Genomic DNA, 12,062 nt, shown 5'->3' on the forward strand with positions numbered 1-12,062 from the left:
AATAAAAAATATGTAAACATTGATTTCATGAAAACATAGAACAAGAGTATTTAATATTTAATACCTTCAAAAACATGGAGTTAAAACACTACTGAAGTTGTACTCTTCGATTTTTCTTAGAATAAAACTCATTAATTATTAAATCGTTATCAAATTTTTCAATCAAATCTCGTTCGATGTAGATTACCATAGAATCTCCGAAAAACTCCGCTTTCATTTTGTTACGAAGAGCTGTTTTAACAAGTTTCATTGCTGAAAATGCTCGTTTCGTTGTTGTTGTAAAAACGAGGAGAGTTAAAACAAGACGAATTAACATGTCAATTAAATAAATATATCAGATTCGATAACTAAGCAAACGACAGAGATAAAAATATATAAAATGTCACTTTAGTTTAACTTATTATGGCTAACTGAATCAAATCAACATTACCAACACTAAATAATTGTTACTTTAATCCAATAAACCTCGAACAATTATAATTATTCCAAAACAATTCCGAAGTTAACATTTGACAATGTTAAGGCATAACATATTTAAATATAAAATTTTTACAGCTTTATAAGTTCAAAAATCTCATTTACATAATTCTGAATTTTTCAAAAATTCCTACAAAATTCCATAAATACACATTTATATTTTCTATAGCATCTAAACATCCAAATACTAAATAATCAACATTAAAAATCGACAATCCCCAATATAAAATCAGTAAATTCGAAATAATGCTCAAATAAATTTCCAAAAATTATCAATATCATCAATCGGCTCAAATATAGTACCTACAATCAACAATTTAAAATTATCAATACCATCAATCGGCTCAAATATAGTACCTAAAAATAGACATGACGTATCAGACAAGTGAAAAAAGAGAAAAAACAGATTGGAACTTGGACTAATCAATAAATTTTTTAAAATAAAAAATATTAATTTTTTAAAAAAAATTAGGTGGGGCTGGAGCCCAACCCAGCCCCATATATGCCTCCGCCCCTGGTTATATTTAATATATTCACTAAAAATTCATGCAACGTTAAACAATGTATTAAAACTAAATAAGAAATAGAATAATAAACACTGAATAATTGGTCACTAACATAATTAAACACTTTTAAAATTTCAAAAATATTAGTGAATATGTTCCATTGATTTGCCAAATAAATATGACGAGTTTGAATATGTTTATGAAAAATAAACATAATAAATCTTTATATTCAAAAGAAGATAAAACAAATTTATATGTTGAATTCCAATGTGTTCAAACGTCTCGTGCAAATTAGACCTCACACTATTGATTTTGCAAAATTTGTCCAATTGTTCATAATTTGGAAATATGTCCATAGATAATGAATTGCAATCTTAATTGATTTAATATGCAATTCTAATTTTTTTTAATTCATCTTGAATATATAAATTTAAAATATAACATGTGCACCTAATATGAAAAAATTTACCCATTTTAATAGATTAAAATCGTTACCCATTTGAGACGAGAATTCCGAAATTTGAGTTTTATAAAGATCAATACAAATTTTAACGGGATGATTTCTCGCCGAGTTGAGTTAAAGTTTTATAACAATTTACTTGTTGAAATTTCTAAGTTTTCGAACAATATTTGCATTTGGCTTGCAAATTATCGGAAGTGTCACCTTTTCGAAATGTTTGGTGAAAATATTAGATGTCTGGTCTGGCACCACTCGATTTTTAGCGTCATCAGATTGCTTATGCTTTCTTGACTTGGATGATGATGTGTTTATAGGGCCGCCTCTTTTTCTTGTTGCTCCTCATCGAAAAAATCAAGATAAGAAAATCATGACCCGTAAACTAGGCATGATTCTCTTTCCCTTGCCCTTACCACTACGACTTGAAACGACCATTTGTATGAAAATAAAATGAAAATAATTTGAAAAATAAATGAACAATTAATATTTTGATAATAGAAAACTAAAGTTTGAATTGAGAATTGAGAAATAATTGGGTGGAAAGAAATAAAAGGGGCACGGGGTATTTATCTAGTTGAATTCAGATTTTTTTAAAAAAAATTCAACAGTCCACTCGTTTGTCCTGGTCGGGACCGTTGATCATAAACTGTCACTTCATCATGGCCATATATATATATTTTAAATAAATTTAAATATTTTCAATCCACCGAGTTCAATGGGTTTTTTATCCCAAAATTGTAACCAGACAGCCTTTGGTTGGTTACAGTCACGATTCCGGGCCAAAACCGTTGGCTTGGTTAACCACAGGTGAGGTCTTGTAACGTTCCAAAAATCTGAAGGTCCATGTGAACCACATGCATGCAAGTTATTAAATTTCTTTGGTATTTTATTAAATTGTTTTAAAGCATTAAATGCTTGTTGATTTTATTAAATTGTGTTTAATTATTTATATGCATTTTATGCATAATTCATATATGATAGGATTTAATTCATGAAATTTTAAAAGTTCACGCATTAGGGTTTTTAGGTGCATTTCACGTTCAAACGAGGAACGGAGACCAGTTAATTATCAAGAAAATTATTTTTATTAGGTGACTAATTTTTATTAATTATTATCAGACGTTTTAAAGGTATTTTCAAGAAATTGGCTTTGTTGGATATTTTTACCCGTCATAGCATATTTTTAACGGTACGTAATTTTATCGATTTGGGGGACTTTTGAGGGTTCGGCTAATATTTTCAAAAGCTTTCCAACACGAAATATTTTTCGGGAGTGTGTTTGGACTTAATGAGCATATTTTTAAGCTAAATGGACCACAACCCATTTTAATATCTTTTAAAACCAAATTTAGGCCCATAATCTTTTGATTAACTAATTAAATATTATGCTTTTGATTAACTAATTAAATATTATGCTAAACCTACCCTAAACCTAATTACCACTAAACAGCCGCCCACCCCCTCCACTCACAATTCTCCCCGTGAGCTGCATCAGCAAGGAGACGATTTCATCTTGTCCTTTGATATCAAGCTTTCCCCGTGTCTCGGTCGTGACTCTTCTAGCATTTGTTCATACAAAAATCAGCAGGCACGCATTTGTATCATTCTTTACGCATCATACACGTTTTTATACCGATGTTTGTGTTCATGCATAAATATTTCCGATCCAAGCATGTCATTGAAGGGAATTCGGTTTCCATGTGTTTTCTTGCATCTTATGATCGTTGTTCACGTTTTTCTGAAATTTTGGTGCAAGGGGGCTGCGGTTTTGTTTGTTTGTGGTCTGCTAGTGGTGTTAAGATGTTGTCATGGGGTTTAGAATGTTGCTGGACGCCTACAGCTGAAGGGACGAGAGGAAGGTTCATCGGGTTGGCACGGTCTTTGGTTCTTCAGCGTGCAGGGTTCGACCAGCACCACAGGGACCTCATCGAGGCTTAGAACAGACCCTGGTGGGTCTGAGATAAGGCTTGGAAGGGCTTGGCTCGTGCTGGAACCACCCCAAGCGCTGTGGATCGAGAAGGTAGAGGATTGGCTTCGGTTTAACCATTTTGGGAGAATAGCAATTTGTAGGGGGCTGCAGCTTGCTTGGGATGATTTGCATGGGTTCAGTAGGTGTAGGGACGTCTTAAGATGTTTTAAAACAGCTGAGTCGGGTCTGGATCACTCAAGCGTAGGCTATAGCGCATGAAGGGACAAGTTGGACAAGGGTGTGTAGTGAAGATAGATGCTGAATTTTTCAGCAGCGGGGCGGGAGTGCTCCGAAGGTTTAAGAGCTTGGTTTTTAGGCCTTTTAGATGTTTTTAAGGTGTGATAAAAATTTGGGAAATTTTTGGTTAAGTTTCGATTCGATTCGGACTAAAACCGGGACCCCGGTCCAAGTTTTAAAACGAATCGGTTAAGTTGTGAATTTGGCTCGAGTTTACGTCTAAGAATACTTTTAAAAATGTTTTTGGATATTTTAAGGAGTTTGGTAAGCTTCGGGTCGATTTTAGAGTTCTAGGGTTGAAACGATAATTTTTGGGTTCCTCGGGGCAAAATGATCATTTTGCACTCGGGGTGAGATATAGGTCATGGCAGCGCCCTGAGCACAAATTTTTGACATTTTAAATGTTTATGCATCACGTTCATGATTTTTATGGAATTACGATAAATATGTTGCATGCTTGGTTTAAAGGAAAAGTTACGCATATGCATGTTTTTATTAAGTGATGAAAATGATGACACGTTTTTGAAGGAAGGGATTTAGTTGTGACTAACACGATGACACGATGATATGATTGGAGATATCGTGAGGGAAAAGGCCCCAGAGGTAGCCCGTTTACGGGAGAAGGCCCCAGAGGAAGCCCGACGATCGTATTTCTATTGACATGATATGATAGGCCCAGGCTCAGTGGGCGGGTAATGCCGTCGCTGATGACCCTCGCCGTCGGGTACCGCGGTTACACGTAGATGGATCCATCGACTGACATGATGATACGAAAGTCACAGCTAATGAACGGAATTCAAATTAAGATTTTAACACGTATATGTTGATACGATGATACGTGTTATTACCATGTTTTGACAGGTCACAGTTACACATACGATATGATAACATGACGAGACATGTTTTGACATGTTACCATTTTATACGACACGCTTATGTTCATGTTTTTAAGCTCATGAAATGTATGTTTATTATGCTATTTTTCACTGTTGTGTGCTACGTATATGTACTTGTTATTACGGGTACATGTGTGTTGAGTCTTTAGACTCACTAGACGTGTGTGATGCAGGTGAGCATTTTGATCAAGAGTCAGGAGGTGCTGAATTCTGAGTAGGCAGTTCTGGTGCGGTGACATAACCCGAGGACCGTGCGTTTTTTTTTTTTTTTGCATATTGAGTGATGGTTTTTGGAGAGAAGTTAAACATTTTATTTATGTTGAAGATTTTTATGATTTTTACTCATTTTCGTTTACATTTATGTTGGTTTAACTTCGATATTTTCATTGCTAAATAAATATGATCATTTAAAATGTTATTTTTAAAATAAGAGCTCTAAAAAAAATAGTTCCGCATTTTAAAATGAATAGACGTTTCAGTTGGTATCAGAGCAAGGGTTCTGTATAGGGTTGTGCCACCGTCAGATTTTGCCGTTCAGTTTTCAAGCCTCAAGTCTGTAAGTTTTAAGGTTTTGAATGTTTTTAATGCGATCACCTGCTGGTGTACATGATATACGTTTTACGGGACATGTTTATATGTCGTTATGTTTTGAGATTAGACGCTTTAAATTTTTTTTATGCATGTTATGATATGAAGTGAGAAATTATATGATTTTCATGCATGCTGGCTTTGTGGTGGAATTGGATATGAATAAGAATTTTGCTTTTTGGGTATTAAGAAAGGATTGAAAATGATTTGACTATATTAATTTTTGGTTATTAGTACTGATGTTTTACTTGTGGGTCATAAGTAAAATTGACAATTATGAATGCTTTTGGGACTTTTAGATTTTCTAAGAAATTACGGATGGTTCGTGGTTGCTAGTTGAGTTAATTTTTGAGAATTTCATGTGAGGATTAATGATTTGGGACTACGACTATCTTTGTAAGTATAAAAACGTAGAATTTATTTAGGATGCATGCTCTACATAGTTAGATTTAATGATTTAATTGCATGAATTGAGAATTTTAAGGAACTAATTGTAATAACTAATAATTTGAGGACCTATGTGCAAAACAAAATTCTAAGGGGACTATTTTCGAATTTACCAAATTTTGGGATTAAATTTTGAGCTCGAGAATTTTAAGGTTAATGGGGTCTAATCGAAAATTTTATGGGGACAAAAATATAAATTTCGAAGAGTTGTAGGGCCAAAAATGTAAACTTTGAGAACTTTAAGGACCAAATTGCAAAGTCCGAAATTTTTGAGGATTAAATTCGAACTTTTTGGAACACGGTTAAATCAATAATTTTTCGAGGTATTGGGAGTTGATTATGGGTTTAATGAACTTAAAATTTCTGAAATTTATGTACTGATAAACCTATAAAGTGGGATTAGGAATGTCAAGAACTTATGGGTAATTGTTGGATTCTTGAGATTAAGGACAAATCAGATAATATTAGAGGAAAGTAAGAACTAATTTTGCAATTTTTAAGAAATTTGAGAGATTTGTTTAGCAGTAAGTGAGAGGCGTATGGGTTAAATGACCGGAATTTTTGATGATTTAGATTTGAAGCGATATTAGGAACCTTGAGATATCTGAGTTATAATGTTATAAGAAACGATAATCAATGACATTGTAGGATGAATCAATGTTGGGATTGAAAACTTAAGTGTTAGTGAAATAATGTTGTGTCAAATTAAAAATTTAAAGTGATGACAATTTAAGGTGAAGTTGATCAGTTAGTTAAGTTATAAGAGTAGATATTGAGCTAACAAAATTTTGGGAACTTAAGTTTGATGTATCATAAGTTTTAATCATGATCTTAAGAGTTAAATGTATACTTTTGTTGGAATTTGATTTTTCTAGAAAGTTGGGTACTTTTGATGGTTAGGCTACTCGATATACACATGTAAGAATCGAGGTAGACACCTTGTCTTGAGGAATTTTTGGTAAGTCATTAAGAAACTTGGGAATAAGTGATTATATGTGTTGGAATTATGTTATCTAATACTATTTGGGTTGCGTAAGCTTGAATCTTAAGTTTATGAATTAGGTGTTTGTACGGAAAATTTTAGGGAAATAAAAACAAAAGAGAATTAGTTGTATTCAGCATAGGTTATCAAGGAACGAATGTTAAGATTTTTACCGAGTAAGAAATCTAAAATCGTGATATGGGGATTCTAGAACTCTAGAGGCTATAAGTGAAGTTGATTTATCAGAGTTAGTCAAAGGCTAACATGGGATAACTTATTAAGTTTTATACGCTAGAATTAATTAAGCATTAAGAATGCAATATTCGTTCCAATGAGGAAAAGCCCAAGGGTCTTAGGCATCAACTTTATTGTAATTGGAAAAAAAATAGTTTAAGCATGTATGTGATACTAGAAGGGTTTTATTATTAAGGTAGAAGATCGATATTGCATATTTTAGGTTTTATGAATTATCACTAACTCGAAATTTAAGATTTGCGACAATTTAATATTTGGGATGTACTTGTAAATAATTAAGTTTGTAAGTTTGGTGCCGTAAGATAAAGATTCGATTTAAGAATCTTAGGCTAATATTATTATGTGGTTGAGGTAAGGTTTAACATTTAAGTGTATTACCAAGGATAGAAGTCGATCAGTAAATTTTGATGCTAAGGTTTCTTGAGTTGAAATGCATAAATGCTAATGTAATAGGTTGATGAATATTATGGGCATAGTATGAGAAAAGTAAAGTGCAACAAGTTTGTACACCCATCTCTAGTATGAAGAATTGTGAAATAAGTCAAAATTCGAGGCCATAGTAGAATAGAACTAAGTCACCATAAGTTTTTTTAATTTACGATTCGCAAACGAGGACTTTGGTAGGCAATTTAGTTAGGATTGAGAAGACGTAAGGACAAGTCAACACTTATTTTATCAGAGTAGCGCAGCGGAAGTGTGGACTATTGGGATACTAGAACTAAGTCTAAAATTTTTATTTAACTAGTATAAGCGAATTTCAGAGACGAAATTCAATTTAAGGGGGTAGATTGTAACGTTCCGAAAATCTGAAGGTCCATGTGAACCACATGCATGCAAGTTATTAAATTTCTTTGGTATTTTATTAAATTGTTTTAAAGCATTAAATGCTTGTTGATTTTATTAAATTGTGTTTAATTATTGTTATGCATTTTATGCATAATTCATACATGATAGGATTTAATTCATGAAATTTTAAAAGTTCACGCATTAGAGTTTTTAGGTGCATTTCACGTTCAGACGAGGAACGGAGACCGGGGAATTATCAAGAAAATTATTTTTATTACGTGACTAATTTTTATTAATTATTATGAGACGTTTTAAAGGTATTTTCAAGAAATTGGCTTTGTTGGGTATTTTTACCCGTCATAGCATATTTTTAACGGTACGTAATTTTATCGATTTGGGGACTTTTTGAGGGTTCGGCTAATATTTTCAAAAGCTTTCCAACACGAAATATTTTTCGGGAGTGTGTTTGGACTTAATGGACCTATTTTTAAGCTAAATGGACCAAAACCCATTTTAATATCTTTTAAAACCAAATTTAGGCCCATATTTTGATTAACTAATTAAATATTATGCTAAACCTACCCTAAACCTAATTACCACTAAACAGCCGCCCACCCCCTCCACTCACAATTCTCCCCGTGAGTTGCATCAGCAAGGAGACGGTTTCATTTTGTCCTTTGAGATCAAGCCTTCCCCGTGTCTCGGCCGTGACTCTTCTAGCATTTGTTCACACAAAAATCAGCATGCACGCATTTGTATCATTCTTTACGCATCACACACGTTTTTATACTGATGTTTCTGTTCATGCATAAATATTTCCGATCCAAGCATGTCATTGAAAGGAATTCGGTTTCTATTCGTTTTCTTGCATCTTATGATCGTTGTTAACGTTTTTCTGAAATTTTGGTGCAAGGGGGCTGCGATTTTGTTTGTTTGTGGTCTGCTAGTGGTGTTAAGATGTTGTCATGGGGTTTAGAATGTTGTTGGACGCCTACAGCTGAAGGGACGAGAGGAAGGTTCATCGGGGTTGGCACGGTCTTTGGTTCTTCAGCGTGCAGGGTTCGACCAGCACCACAGGGACCTCGTCGAGGCTTAGAACAGACCCTGGTGGGTCTGAGACAAGGCTTGGAAGGGCTTGGCTCGTTCTGGAACCACCCCAAGCGCTGTGGATCGAGAAGGTAGAGGATTGGCTTCGGTTTAACCATTTTTGGAGAATAGCAATTTGTAGGCGGCTGCAGCTTGCTTGGGATGATTTGCATGGGTTCAGTAGGTGTAGGGACGTCTTAAGATGTTTTAAAACGGCTGAGTCGGGTCTGGATCACTCAAGCGTAGGCTATAGCGCATGAAGGGACAAGTTGGACAAGGGTGTGTAGTGAAGGTAGATGCTGGATTTTTCAGTAGCGGGGCGGGAGTGGTCCGAAGGTTTAAGAGCTTGTTTTTTTTTGGGTTTTTAGGCCTTTTAGATGTTTTTAAGTTGTGATAAAAAGTTGGGAAATTTTTGGTTAAGTTTCGATTCGATTCGGACTAAAACCGGGACCCCGGTCCAAGTTTTAAAACGATCGGTTAAGTTGTGAATTTGGCTCGAGTTTACGTCTAGGAATACTTTTAAACATGTTTTTGGATATTTTAAGGAGTTTGGTAAGCTTCGGGTCGATTTTAGAGTTCTAGGGTTGAAACGATAATTTTTGGGTTCTCCGGGGCAAAATGATCATTTTGCACCCGGGGTAAGATTTAGGTCATGGCAGCGCCCTGAGCACAAATTTATGACATTTTAAATGTTTATGCATCACGTTCAAGATTTTTATGGAATTACGATAAATATGTTGCATGCTTGGTTTAAAGGAAAAGTTACGCATATGCATGTTTTTATTAAGTGATGAAAATGATGACACATTTTTGAAGGCAGGGATTTAGTTGTGACTAACACGATGACACGATGATATGATTGGAGATATCGTGAGGGAAAAGGCCCCAGAGGTAGCCCGTTTACGGGAGAAGGCCCCAGAGGGAGCCCGACGATCGTATTTCTAATGACATGATATGATAGGCCCGGGCTCAGTTGGCGAGTAATGTCGTCGCTGATGACCCTCGCCGCCGGGTACCGCGGTTACACGTAGATGGATCCATCGACTGACATGATGACACGATGATACAAAAGTCACAGCTAATGAACGGAATTCAAATTAAGATTTTAACACATATATGTTGATACGATGATACGTGTTATTACCATGTTTTGACAGGTCACAGTTACGCATACGATATGATTACATGACGAGACATGTTTTGACACGTTACCATTTTATACGACACGCTTATGTTCATGTTTTTAAGCTCATGAAATGTATGTTGATTATGCTATTTTTCACTGCTGTGTGCTACGTATATGTACTAGTTATTACTGGTACATGTGTGTTGTGTCTTTAGACTCACTAGGCGTGTGTGATGCAGGTGAGCATTTTGATCAGGAGACAGGAGGTGCTGAGCTCTGAGTAGGCAGTCCTGGTGCGGTGACATAACCCGAGGACCGTGCGTTTTTTTTCGCATATGGAGTGATGGTTTTTGGAGAGAAGTTAAACATTTTATTTACGTTGAAGATTTTCATGATTTTTACTCATTTACGTTTACATTGATGTTGGTTATTTTTAACTGCGATATTTTCATTGCTAAATAAATATGATCATTTAAAATGTTATTTTTAAAATGAGAGCTCTAAAAAAAATAGTTCCGCATTTTAAAATGAGTAGACGTTTCAGGTCTGCTCCGAGTTCGGGTCTGGGTCCATGTCCAATCCGGCCCGTGGCTAGGTCAACATGGGCCTCTCCTAAAATGTCCCACTAAATCCTTTCATTCAGGTCCTTTGCAATACCGTAATCTTGAAAATAAGCCTTGTCCTCAAGGCTAAGTCTTGAAATTCGATCTTCTATGAATTCCTCCACCCTCCGGCCAAAATCAAAGATAATGAACTCAAAACTGAGATTGAAGAACTTGTTATCAAAAAAAAAAAAAACATAAATCAAATGGATATTTTCAATGCCCGATTTCTTTACCATGGATATGTTGATTGCATTGTTAAATTCCTGCAACTTCGAGTAAAAATCAAGAAGCTTATTCTTCCACGAACCTTCTAGGAAAATAAAGATGCTAAAGAAAGCCAACTCCACATTCTTTGTATCTTGCATCAGTTAAAATCACTGATGATTGCTCATGGTGACCAAATTGAATTAAAAATATTTTTCTTCAAAAACTTCAACACCACATGAGCATCATTAGAGACACAAGCTTATACGTCTATTCATTTAGACACATAATCAACCGCAAACAAAATTTATTTTTTTCGTAAAAGAAGTGGGAAACATTCCCATAACATCCACACCCATATATTAAATACTTCACACACAATGATATTATTTAATGGCATTGTGTTGGCATCTATGATGAGCAAGAACATATGGACAAGCGTCCTTAACAATGCTAGGCCAATAAAAGTCATATTCAAATACCTTTGACGTTGTTCTTGTTGGTCCAAAATGACCACCTACCTCACGATCATGGCAGTGACTCATATTTTGTCCAATCTCTTCCTCTGCAACATATTTCTTATCATTGAATCTCCACACAATTTAAACGAAAAACGGTTCCTCCTAAAAATAATATTTAATGTCAGGGAAAAAAAATTATTTTGTTGGTGAAATGCTAGATTTAGAAGGAGAGTGCATATGACAAGGAAATTTGAAAAATTCACATACCAAGGACAGTTTGTGAAACATCTACTGCTTAAAAATGCTAATAATTTTTTTCTAAAAAAAACTAATACACAAAAATTCCATTTAAATGCATGCATGCAGGACTGCTAAAAAATACGTCTTTTAAAAATAATCGCAATCAAATGACAAATAAAATACTGCAGTTTAAAGTTTGCCAACACGACCATCAATAATCAAACAAGTAAAAATCATGGGAATCCTCAAATTATCATAACAAGCGAATAAAGCTGATCAATTCTACTCAAAACTCATAACATGTGATGTGCAGAAAATATTGTCATCAGGTCATATGCGCACATCCAGCCATGCCTACTCAGAATTCGACATCTCCAGCCTCCTCATCAACATGCTCACCTGCATCATCCACACTTAGTGAGTCTAAAGACTCAACACACCTGTAACGTTATTACAAAGTACATATACATGCAACACACCTGTAACGTTATTACAAAGTACATATACATGCAGTCAACAGTGAAAAGTACCGTAATAAAAATACAGTTCATGATCTTTAAAGAGTAAACGTAAACATAATAAAACATATGTGTCAAAACATATCTCAACATAACATCATATACGTGTTCATTTCTTTTAATTGAATTCCGTTCATTAGTTGTGACTTTCGTATCATCATGTCAATCGATGGATCCATCTACGTGTAACCGCGGTACCCGACGACGGGGGCATCACCGACA

Source organism: Primulina eburnea, chromosome 1 (assembly GCF_022965805.1).
Source record: "Primulina eburnea isolate SZY01 chromosome 1, ASM2296580v1, whole genome shotgun sequence".
Lineage (NCBI taxonomy): Eukaryota > Viridiplantae > Streptophyta > Magnoliopsida > Lamiales > Gesneriaceae > Primulina > Primulina eburnea.